Genomic DNA, 12,723 nt, shown 5'->3' with positions numbered 1-12,723 from the left:
AAACATAGTGGAATTAACTTTCAAGTTAATGTGTAGCTTTTACTGCTACCAGATCTCTCATTTATTCCTGTTCCAAATGATAATGACAATTGTTATTAGTCTATTAATCCTTGATCACAATGTGCCAAACCCATATATCGGACTCAGGTGTAAGATTTATATCAGCATTACAATGGGTGTTCTGTTTTGTTCATTAGAATAGCAACAGTCTAAGCGACAATAACAATATTTACTTTTCTGGTCTTGCAGACAGCATGCAAATTTGTAGCATAAATTATTTCTAAGTAAACAAGTGTAGTAATATACTGCTAGGGTGTGTTTCCCCCTGATTTTTTCCTGTGGTTTGTTCAACCCAGTTTGTTTTCCCACTAGATTCATTGAATCAGAAATTAACCCTGGCACCTTGATTCTTCTCACGTGCTAGGCTAAAATCTGATCCGCTTGTTTATGGTTCAGTTTGTCCTTGAACACAGCCCATAGTTACACTTGTAGTTTTTCAATATGCTTACTTTAGAAATAGGAAGAACAGTGGTACCCCTACCTAAGAATGCCTCTACTTACGAACTTTTCTAGATAAGAACCAGGTGTTCAAGATTTTTTTGCCTCTACTCAAGAACCATTTTCCAGTTACAAACCCGAGCCTCTGAAACTGTAATCGGAAAAGGCATGGAGAAGCCTCCATGGGGCTTCTCTAGGAATCTCCTGGGAGGAAACAGGGCTGGAAAAGGTGGGAAGAAGCCTCTGTGGGGCCTCTCTAGGAATCTCCTGGGAGGAAACAGGGCTGGAAAAGGCGGGGAGAAACCTCCGTGGAGCCTCTCTAGGAATCACATGGGAGGAAACAGGGCCTTCGCCCTCCCTGTGGTTTCCCATAGGGAAACTTTTCTACTTTTTTACTTAAGAACCTGGTCACGGAATGCATTAAGTTCGTAAGTAGAGGTACCACTGTACTTCTATGGGCAAATCCATATTGAAAATGTTGTAGATCACTTGGAATAGAAGTGGAAGGGGCCTTGGAGGTCTTCTAGTTTAGCCTCCTGCTGAACTAGGAGACCCTATACCAGTGGTTCTCAACCTGGGGGTCAGGACCCCTTTGGAGGTCGAACTACCATTTCAGAGGGGTCACCTAAGACCAGGGGAACAGACAAAAGCTTTTATTCTGATGCCTTAGAACATATTTTTACAAACCGGCCAATAAGGCGTTTACAGTGGGAGTGTCTCTCTGACCTTCTTGCCAATCAGCTTAAAGCTCTGTTGGGAGAATTGGCACTAGACTTATGGTTGGGGGCCACCACAACATGAGCAACTGTATTAAGAGATTGCGGCATTAGAAAGGTTGAGAACCACTACCCTAGACCATGTCAGACAAGTGACTCCCCAGTCTCTCCTTAAAAACTTCCAGTAGTGAAGCATTCACAACTTCTGGTGGCAAGCTGTTTCACGGGTTAACTTACTGTTAGTAAGTTAATACATGCAACTTGTTCAAACAATCTTACAATCTAGATAGATAGTAATATTGCCAGAGGGAAAAGAATATTTTAAGAACATTCGTAAGAATAAGAAATAAAACCTTTTTAGAATGTTCAATTTTTTAAAAAAAACCATGGGAATTAACATACTGCGTGACAAATTAACAAGACACTGAAGAGTTGCTTTTATGAATTTAAAAAAACCAAAACCCTGCTGCTTCCCATTTTTTAAAAAACTGTAGCTCTTAACTTCAGTAAGTAAACCATAGGGAATAGTAAAATTGCTAGGATTTTAAGTTTGGGTTTTATAGCTGAAAAGCACTACTTTGTATAAAGCTAGAGAAAAAGATTTAGTCAAATCTAGGTGCCATCAGAAGGGAGGGAAGCCTAGAAGGAAAACCTGACATCAGAACATAATTGCTTCATGGCCTTAAATGACAAATGTGTAAACCAAAACAGGCCTTTCACTTCTAACTGGGGATTTTTTTTCTCAGTAGATCCTTTTACATTGGGATGTTATTTCTTAACCACTTGGGGGCACCAGAAATTCATCTAAAATCATCCTTTTTTAAAAAAAAAATTCCAGCTTTTAACTGGGAGTCAAACATCTGGAGGCTTTTCCGGGCCTAGAGTCATACATGATCATGATTAGGAACAGTTATGTTTGTCTGGATTGTAAATAGTTCTTTAGAATATTTTGCGATAGCGTTGCACAAAACCAAACCATTGCAGTGTGTGTTTATGGAACCATATGTGGCATGTGGGCGAATGAGTTTCTTTAAAAAGCTTGCAAAAATATAAAAAAGTGTTTTTTAAGATTATAATCTACATTTATAGTAATAATGAGATATCACTTGTATGCATATAACACATTGCATAATGTGTGTGTGTATTTGATGATGAAGGGTGGGGGGAAGTCCTAGAAAAAAATGCTTCTGTTTAAAGATTGTAAAACTCAAAAGATGAGTGATAAATTCCAGCCCTGCCCTTTGCCTGAATAAACAATCATTTTTATTTTTATTTTTTGTCAAGGTAGAAGGAAAAGCAATTTTATATCCACAGATGGCACAAAAATGGGAAAAAAACAAACCATAAATGGAAGTTCTAACAATAGAAGGTAAGGAGTATATTTTTCATAATAAGACAAATTATGAAACTCTCTTAATTGAAAAAATGATGATTTGACTAAAAGTACACTTTGCTCCTTACAGAAGCTGAGGGTTGGATTTTAGTTTTTTTAAATGCACATGTAGTCTTTTAAAAAATAATAATTCAGAAGTGTCCCCAGTAGGCAAGGGTTTTATAACAGAAAATGACACACAATCTCTCTCTCAAGTTTGGCCAGACTTAAGTGATATCACAGATGGAGCCAGGAATTTATTTATTTATTTGAAACAGAATGGAAGTGGTTTAACTTAGTCTTTCTGTGGGGTGTGTGGAGACACCCACTCTAGTCTACAATGCTAGTATGCTAGTAGGAGATCTCCTGGCCAGGTATTTATTTATTTATTTATTCATTCATTCATTCATTCATTCATTCATTCATTCATTCATTCATTCATTTATTTATTTATTTATTGTTTAGATTTGTATGCCGCCCCTCTCCGCAGACTCTACCACCTAAAGAAGCCATAATGTCACTTGGCTTATTCAGGAAATCATGAGGATGGTGGGGGGGGGGGGGAAATGATACACAAGATATGAACCCTATCACGATGCTTACTGTTTTTTGACTTGTTTGATTTTACTTTGTGGTTCTCACTCTTTCTAATGCCACAGCCCCTTAATATTATTATTTATTAGATTTGTATGCCACCCCTCTCTGAAGACTCGGAGTGATACCGTTCCTTATGTTATGGTGACCACCAACCATAAGCCTAGTGCCAATTCTCCCAACAGAGCTTGAAGCTGATTGGCAGGAAAGTCAGAGGGACCCCCCCACTGTAAACACCTGATTGGTCGGATTGCTTAAAGTGTTCGAATTTTGATCATGTGTCCATAGCGGGTGCTGCAAATGCAATGGGTGTGAAGAACAGTCACGGGTCACAGCTTTCTCAGTGCTATTGTAACTTCCAAAAATGAAAGATTGCAAGTCCAGGACTATCTATATCTGCAACCTGCCCATAACTACCATAGTTGTAACTCAGAGAAAAATAGGAAGGGAAAAACAGAACTTACTAGTCTAGAGGAAGTTTGCAAGGAATTTTCTAATTTATATTTAGCACTGTTGTGTTACTACCTTTATTGCTGGAAAGGACACTGACTGGACATAACAGTAGTACAGTATGTAATTTTATTTACCAACATAAGCTCTTGCCAGGGTCAGGGTTATTTCAGTCGAAGACAGATGCCTTCAACACCATCGCTGACATTATACTCAAACTGGGGAGGGGGTGGAGGTGGGGAAATACCTGGAGATAAACATTAAGGAGAGCTCTCCGAGTGACTTCAATACTGACCTGAAGTCTGAAGCAGCCATACAATACCATAATACGGTGGTACCCCTCTTAACAATGCCTCTACTTAAGAAATTTTCTAGATAAGAACTGGGTGTTCAAGATATTTTGCCTCTTCTTAAGAATCATTTTCTACTTAAGAACCTGAGCCCGGAAAAATTTCCCAGGAAATTTGAGAGCGGCATGAAGGGCCGGCCAGTTTCCTGCCATTCCCCCTGGGTTTCTCTCTCTGGCGCAACCTTGTGCCGGGTGTATGGGAGGTGTGTGCTTCTCCTCGCCACCTCAGAGCCCCCCCCTTTTTTAAGCCTTAAAGTTTTGGATTTTTTTGATTCCCCTCACCTCACCTTCTTTCTTCGGCAGCGACTGTCCTCTTCTTCCTCCTCCTCCTCCCCAAATTCCAAGCTTTTATTTCTTTCCTAATGGGTTTGCATGCATTATTTGCTTTTATATTGATTCCTATGGGAAAAATTGCTTCTATTTCTACTTAAGAATCTGGTCACGGAACGAATTAAGTTCTTAAGTAGAGGTACCACTGTACTGCTAATGAAGTAACAAGAAGGAGGAGGAGGAGGAGAAGGAGGAGGAAGAAGAAGAAGAAGAAGAACAACAACAACAGAGTTGGAAGGGACCTTGGAGATCTTCTAGTCAAACCCCCTGCTTAGGCAGGAGACCCTACACTACTTCAAACAAATGGTGATCCAACATCTTCTTAAAAACTTCCAGTGTTGGAACATTCACAACTTCTGGAGGCAAGCTGTTCCACGGATTAATTGTTCTATCTGTCAGGAAATTTCTCCTTAAAATAAGTTAAATATGACCATCTTGCAAATGAAGCTGAGCAGGTGAACAAAAACATTCACGTTTTAAATGTCAGCCCATTTCTGGGTTGTTATTGTCGTTTTTTAACACGTTTACCCATCAAAAACAGCATCCGTCATGCAGCTTGTGCTACACCGAAGATCATGCATACAAGAAGTTAATTCGAGTGGCTGATTCAAATTGCCATATGTTGCTTTACAAACACATGTCCACCAAGCCCTGGACCTGTGGTGTGTAGACACTGTTAAAATCTGAGCAAGCAGACTTGTTATTTTTCTTTTTTTCCCTGCCCACTAAGTCACTGTTAGGAATCTGGCCTTAATAACCACCTCTATAAAAATTGAGCAACCTTCTGGGTGGTCCTGAAAATCGGAACCATCCAGACAGATGAGCAAAAGGCAAGTGAGTGTTGCAATGGCTGAAGAGGAATTAAAAAGACATGAAAATGTTCTGAGTAAACCTGTTTGGTATGCGTGGCTGAGTCATAGATAAGTCTCAAGAGCCACAAATATCTGAACCTCCAGCTGAAGTTCTCTGGCTGCGCACAAACCCAGGGATTGTGAGATGCTCCAGTCAACCCATCTGTTTCCACATTCCTCTGCTGAGTTGTCAACGGAACTTGGGAGTCTTTCCAAAGGCCGTCCATTTACCATTGTTTTGCATTCTCTCTCTCTCTCTTTTTTCTCCAGACATGTTCTTTTTCAAAGTGGGGGAAATTGCGTGATTTGTCATGCTTTCTCCTGGCTAGTAACGGGCATCAGTGGGTGATAGCAAAGAAAACACAATCTGTAAATATATATATATATATATAAAAGAGCGTGCTTTGGCACCACAACGCTGTTCCTAATGGCAAGCATACACTTTAGCTGCATGTTGCTTTTACCTTCCATCTGTTAGAATAGCCATCTAATGGATTCTGCATGTGCTAGCAGTAATAACTGTCTCATAAATCATCTCGTCTGATTCGGATTGAAAAATACCAGAGATTGCGGTTTGTTCTATCTGTCTCTTTCCGACGTTGGCGACATGCCGGACTTTCTTTCTTTTCTCCAAGCTTCTTGGAATACAAATTTCTCAGAGGGTTTCATAAGCTGCCTTCCAAAGAGCAATGTTTCCTCAATGGCACATAAAACCTTCTTTTTTAAAAAAAAAAGCAACCATCAATCTTAGAAAGAATAAGCTATGAGTAAAATAATGGTAATAATAAAAGTACAGATTGTATTATTGCAGGCCAGCCCATTCCATCAGGCTGTTTTCCTCCAAATAGTAAAATCACTAATCTGCCACCCTTGTAACTAAAATCTGTCTCACCTAGCTCATTTCTGGTAGACAAATTAGCATTAGAGTTGGAAGAAAGTGGAGGAAAAGGGCCCAAGGTTTTGAGGGCTTGGATTAGACAAGAAGATATAATCTGGTGTAATTTTCTGTAGAAATAATAAAGACATATACAGTGGAACCTCTACCTACGAACTTAATTTGTTCTGTGACCAGGTTCTTAAGTAGAAAAGATTGTAAGAAGAAGCAATATTTCCCGTAGGAATCAATGTAAAAGCAAATAATGTGTGCGATTGGGGAAACCACAGAGAGGGTGGAGGCCCTGTTTCCTCCCAGGAGATTCCTAGACAGGCCCCACGGAGGCTTCTCCCTGCCTTTTCTGGTTACAGTTTCGGAGGCTTGAGCTTGTAAGTAGAAATTGATTCTTGAGAAGAAGCAAAAAAAAAAAATCTTGAACCCCCGGTTCTTATCTAGAAAAGTTCGTAAGTAGAGGCATTCTTAGGTAGAGGTTCCACTCTATATATATTGCTGATAATAATTGACACCCGTGGGCTAAAAATAGTTCATTTTTCTCCTCCTCCTCGTTTCCTTTATTTCCTTTATCTGTTTTCAACTGCTAGGACCATTCATCCTGTTTTAATCTATGCTGCAAAACAACACTTTTGAGAATTTGCTTTACATTCAGTTGTCAGATTGAACCCTCATTTGTGGGGAAATGAAGGCCAAAGACATTTGACTACATGTATTTTGTGACAAATACTACTTTTTGTTATTTTGTGTGCTGAATATAAACAGTACAGCTTCTGAGCCCCAAATAACTTTACCTGGTTGAGAATGCCCGGGTGTGACCAGTGGTAATTAACTCCGTGGACTGTAATTCTTTTAATTCTGTTTAAGCCAGTTCAGAACGGAGTTACTGATTTTTTTTAGGCCTTTAATGATTTGTGATCAGGTTATTTAAAGCTCTCTCCCTCTAAATCCATGTGAAGTTTCTGGAATGTTAAGCTGGCTGTTTTCCTTTGTGATCAGTTCAGTAACTTTTTCCTGGCTGTATTTGCATAGCATCTGATCCTGAGTTACTCTGTTTTGTAGGTGCGCACATTGTGAATTGTAGCCCACGTGGTTGGTGATTTGCTTGACAGGTGAATCCAGAGTGTGGCTTTACGCACGGATTCTAAATATGAATCCCGCGTTCTCTTATTTATCATCTCCATGGCATGTCTGATCTTTTGGGATCTTCAGAATGATAAGGGACATATTTTCCATCTTCGCATCCCTTGAATTTGATATGGAACAGAATGGCTTAGCTTTTAGTTTGAATAAGATCCTTCCACCTGCTCAAAGCATCACCCTTGTACAGCTAGGAAATGAGCTTGCTTAATTTTACAGCTGGGTACAAATGGACAAATACATTGGTACCTCTACCTAAGAACGCCTCTACTTACGAACTTTTCTTGATAAGAACCGGGGGTTCAAGATTTTTTCCTCTCTTCTCAAGAACCATTTTCCACTTACAAACCCGAGCCTCTGAAACTGTAACCGGAAAAGGCAGGGAGAAGCCTCCGTGGGGCCTCTCTAGGAATCTCCTGGGAGGAAAAATTGCCAGAAAAGGCAGGGAGAATCTAGGAATCTCCTGGGAGGAAACAGGGCCTCCACCATCCCTGTGGTTTCCCCAATCGCAAACATTATTTGCTTTTACATTGATTCCTATGGGAAAAATTGCTTCTTTTTACAAACTTTTCTACTTAAGAACCTGCTCACGGAATAAATTAAGTTCGTAAGTAGAGGTGCCACTGTACATGCAAAATGACTGCTAATTGCTAAATGCGACAACTTTGCATTAGCAACTCTCAGAGTGGTTAATGAACAATTGTTAAGATTTATAGCAGGTTCCCAAACTTATTAAAAGGCACCTTTGTCCAGTTTGCTCAGGGGAGAATAGGGTCATATTGTTAACAAAGAGCACAACTGGTGGAAATAAGAAAGAATTTCTCACCTCTGATTTTATTTTTTAAATCCTTAATATGACACTGAATAGAAAAGGTCAAACACCAAATTTTGAATACAGCGGCTGGGTAAAATCTTTCTCTTATTTTCAGTACAGATGTTACTCTGCAAAGTTCTAGTCAGTAAAATTGATCAACAAGCAAAAATCACAACGACTTCATTATATTCGCCTAGAAGTTTCTATCTATATTTTCAGATCCGAAAAGGCAGCATAAGAACAGCTGATCAAAGGACTAACCCCCAATTAAATCTATATTACGGTCACTGTCCAGCCTAATGAGGGTAGGGCAGGGCCAATTAAAAAGCACAGACAATGCATCAGACTCTTGAAAAAAATATGAAAAGCTAGCAGATATAAAAATACATGTATGAGAGCAAAGTATATATTTAGAAAGGCCCCAAAAGAATCTCAAAGGGGGGGGTGAGAGCATTAGAAGGGAGCAAATAGATTAGTATGGGGAAGACTATATCAAATTACGGAGCAGACGAGTATGTGAACTAGAGGCTCATTAAGTCTAGTTTATGGCTCAGGTCATCATCCGAGGAATTTTAAATACTGCCACAGCCGAACCTGTCAAGTGTTGCATGTCGGAGCAGGGTTGTTACCTGAAAGCAGTTGGGAGGGGTAGAATTGTCCAGTGCAACCTGGTAAATTAAGGCTAGTACAATGGTCTCATGCAATAATAGTTGGAAGGGACCTTAGAAGTCTTGTTGTTTTCGGGAGAGGGGCGTGGCCAGGGTTCCCTCTAATTTTTTGGGGGTGGTGGAAAATTATAGTGTCTGAGCGGCAGTCCCTTTGGGACTGGGCGGCACAGAAATAATAAATAAACAAACAAACAAACAAACAAACAAACAAAAAACCCACCCTGTTTTGCCTCAGAGAATTTCAAAATAAAATACTGTACTGTGTGTCTATAACAGTGAGCTCATAATAGGGCAACTATATCAATATCAAAATGCCACTTAAATAGTTGAGCTAGTTTGAAACTATATTTTGATTTTCTTTCTCTCTTCCTTACTCCCATTCTTTTTCTTTTTCTTTTCGTTCCTCTCTTTTTTCTATCTGTTTCTCTCTCTTCCTCTTTTCCTCTCTCTCTCCTTCCCTCTCACTCTTTCCCTCTCGGCTTCTGGGCAGGTTTGGAAAACTCTGAGTTGATGATGATTTTTAAGTGAGCGATTGCTCACTGCTCAGCTTAGAGGGAACTATGGGCGTGGCCAAACCCCGTGGCGACACGAAGTTCCTCTCACTCTGTAGAGCAGTGATGGCGGAGCCATGGCACGGGTGCCACTGGTGGCATGCGGAGCTATATCTGCTGGCACATGAGCAGTTGCCCTAGTTCTGCTCCAGTGCGCATGCGCGTGCCAGCCAGTTAATTTTCAGCTTGCATGGAGGCTCTGGGAGGACATTTTTGGCCTCCAGAGGGCCTCTGGAGGGGCGGGAGAAGCCTCTGGAGCCTGGGGAGGGCAAAAAGCGAGCCTACGAGGCCCACCGAAAGTCAGGAAATGGAGTGTTTCCAGCCTTCAGAAAGTCATTTTCGCCCTCCCCAGGCATTAAATTATGGATGCGGGCAATTGCAATCGCATGCGCGCACACCCTTTCGTCATCCAAGGGAAAAAATGTTCGCCATCACTGCTGTAGAGAAACCCTGATATCCCTGTCACCTGGGGAGCTAATTCCATCAGAACCAGATTGGAACCACTCTGGAGGGGTGGTGAAGAAGTGGGACACTGCCAACAAGCTGGAAGGGGTAGGCAAACTCCCCAGAAAGCCAGCTTAGAGCCATGACCGATGGCAACAGAAAATGGCTTGTAAAAGCTGTCCATAGCAGTTTTCTTGTTTTCTTTGAAAAGGGACATGTTTCCATTGTTAAGGTGCACGAGTAAGGTCTTTAGGTACATAGGGAGATATTCCAGTTCAACTCCTTGCGCAATTGGGAGACCCTAGATCAGGGGTGTCAAATTTGATTTCATTGAGGGCTGCATCAGGTTTGTGTTTGATCTTGGGGTGGGGTGGCCAGTGGGGGGCCTGGTCAGCTTGACATTATTCATGTCGGGGGCGGCTGTAGTGTTCTACCAGTGAAAACAGGCTCCCGAGCTCTGTTTAAGGCTGCAACAACCTCCTGCAACCTTCTGCCAGTGAAAATAGAGCTTGGGAGGGCTTTGTTCCTTTGTTGTTTCCTGGGTGAGAATCAGGGCCAGATCTAAGCACCCTGCAGGCCAGATCCGGCCCCCGGCCCTTGAGTTTGACTCCCTTGCCCTAGATCCGTGATGGCGAACGTATGGTATGCTTGCCGGAAGTGGCACACAGAACCGTTTCTCATGGCACACCAGCCGTCATCCGTTGCTCTTACAGGTTCTGGCAGGCACCAGAAACCAGAAGAGCAGCTCTCCCTGGTGCACATACCTGTGCCACGAAGCCGAGCTTCTGCCTGCTGGACTTTGTATGCGCCTGTGCGCCAGAAACCGGATGACCAAGTGACATGGTGGAAACCAGAAGGTCAGCTTCCTGCAGGCACATGCACGCTGGAGAAATGGTTTTCCAGTTTCTACTGCTCCCCTACACGTGCATGTGCACCCATATTTTGGTCCTCTGTGCCAAAAAATGTTCAACAACATTACCCTAGACCAGCGATTGCGAATCTTTTTTTCCTCGGGTGCCAAAATAGCCACACATGTGCGAGTGCCCACATCCATAATTCAATGCCTGGGGAAGGCAAAAACAGCTTCCCCCACACCCTGGAGGCCCTCTGGAGGCTGGGAACGGCCTGTTTCCCAACTTCTGGTGGGCCCAGTAGGCTCATGTTTCGCCCTTCCCAGGCTCCAAAGGCTTCCCTGAGCCGAGGTTGGGTAAAAACATCCTCCCCTATTCCCCTGGAGGCTCTCTGGAAGCCAAAAACACCCTCCCAGAGCCTCTGTGTGATCCAAAAATCAGCTGGCCGGCACACACATGCACATTGGAGCTGAGCTCAGGCAACGGCTCGTGTGCCAGCAGATATGGTTCTGCGTGCCACCTCTGGCACCCGTGCCATAGGTTTGCCATCACTGCCCTAGACCATTTAAAAACAGGGGACTGTTCGGTCTCTTTTTGAAAGCCTTCAGTAACGGAGTACCCACAACCTCTGGAGCCAAATTGCCCCACTGATTAATTATCCTCAGTGTCAGGAAATATCTCCTTCATTCCAGGTTGATATTTCTCCTTTATTACTTTCCATCCCATTTCTTGTCCTGCCTTCTGGTGTTTTGGAAAATAGATTGATGTCCTGATCTTTGTAGGAGCCCCTCAAATATTAGAAAGATCAGATTAGAAAGTTGGGGGTGGGAATCTTAAAAAGGGGTTGCAAGGGAAAAGCATTTCTATCTTGTTTGGCAAGAAAATTATGCAGTTCACCACGGCTGATTGGAAAGAGACTTCATTTTTTTTATATATGGAGAGTGAAGAAAAAAACACCCCACCTAACTTTCTTCATATTATTTCTGAAAATGAAACATGCAGGCCGCTTATCAGTGGGGAACTGATTTGGAGAGACAGTAACGTGCTCGCCATCTGACCTACCCCGGGAATGATTGATTTGAAAGTTGATCCTCTAATCCCATCCCAGAGACGGAATGCAATTCTCAGCCAATGGTGTAAATGTATTTTAAGTAAATGTCCTTTCAGTCTCATAAACAACTGGGAATATTACCGCTTCTTTGAGAATGGGGGGGGGGGAATGAGACAAGAAGAGCAAGCGCTTAATTATTTTAAAAAGTATAGTTTTATTTTCTTTCAAAAGCAGGCTGTTCCAAGAGCCAAACCCCTCCCTCCCAACATCTATATAATAGAGCAATAAATCCATTAGGACTGACCCAAATGAATTTCCAGGAAAGGCCATTAACGGGGCGCGGTGTGAAGGAAGAGAGTGGGTTTTTTCTCCATCAATTTATCTGGGGGGGGGGGAGAGACAAAAATTAGGTGGGTGTGAGAACAGGAAACTGCAAAACTTAGCTTCCTGTTTGAAAATGTGACTTAAGGAAGGGGCAGGGTGGATGAAAACTGGCACTTGCCCTTTATACTGCTTCAAAGCGATACGTCACCTTCGTTTCAAATCAAATCAAATCCAAAGGTTGAGATCTTTAACTTTAACCTTCCCTGTTGTATGCAACAGCCGGTGAAAAATTAAAATCGATGCAACAGAATGTCCCAAAGATGCTGTTTTTTCCAGGAGGCAACTGGACTTCCTAGTTTGTTTGTTTGTATGTTTGTTTGTTTTCTTTTGAAGATGTTTTGCTTCTCATCCAAGAATCTTCTTCAGCTTCTTCGACAAGACCCGATAGGGGGAAATGGAAGGATGAATAGAATAGAAGAGAAGAGAAGAGAAGAGAAGAGAATTCTTTATTGGCCAAGTGTGACTTAAGACTTAAGACTCAAGACTGACTTAATTAGTTAATTAGTTAATAAAATTGAACGGGTCCAAAGACGGGCTACAAAAATGGTGGAAGGTCTTCAGCATGAAACTTATCAGGAAAGACTTCATGAACTCAATCTGTAGAATCTGGAGGACAGAAGGGAAAGGGGGGACATGATCGAAACATTTAAATACATTAAAGGGTTAAATAAGGTTCAGAAGTGTTTCTAATAGGAAAGTGAACACAAGAACAAGGGGGCACCATCTGAGGTTAGTTGGGGGAAAGATCAGAAGCAACGTGAGAAAATATTATTT

The sequence above is a fragment of the Erythrolamprus reginae genome, chromosome 8, assembly GCF_031021105.1.
Source record: "Erythrolamprus reginae isolate rEryReg1 chromosome 8, rEryReg1.hap1, whole genome shotgun sequence".
Lineage (NCBI taxonomy): Eukaryota > Metazoa > Chordata > Lepidosauria > Squamata > Dipsadidae > Erythrolamprus > Erythrolamprus reginae.
This window is presented reverse-complemented; position numbering follows the sequence as displayed.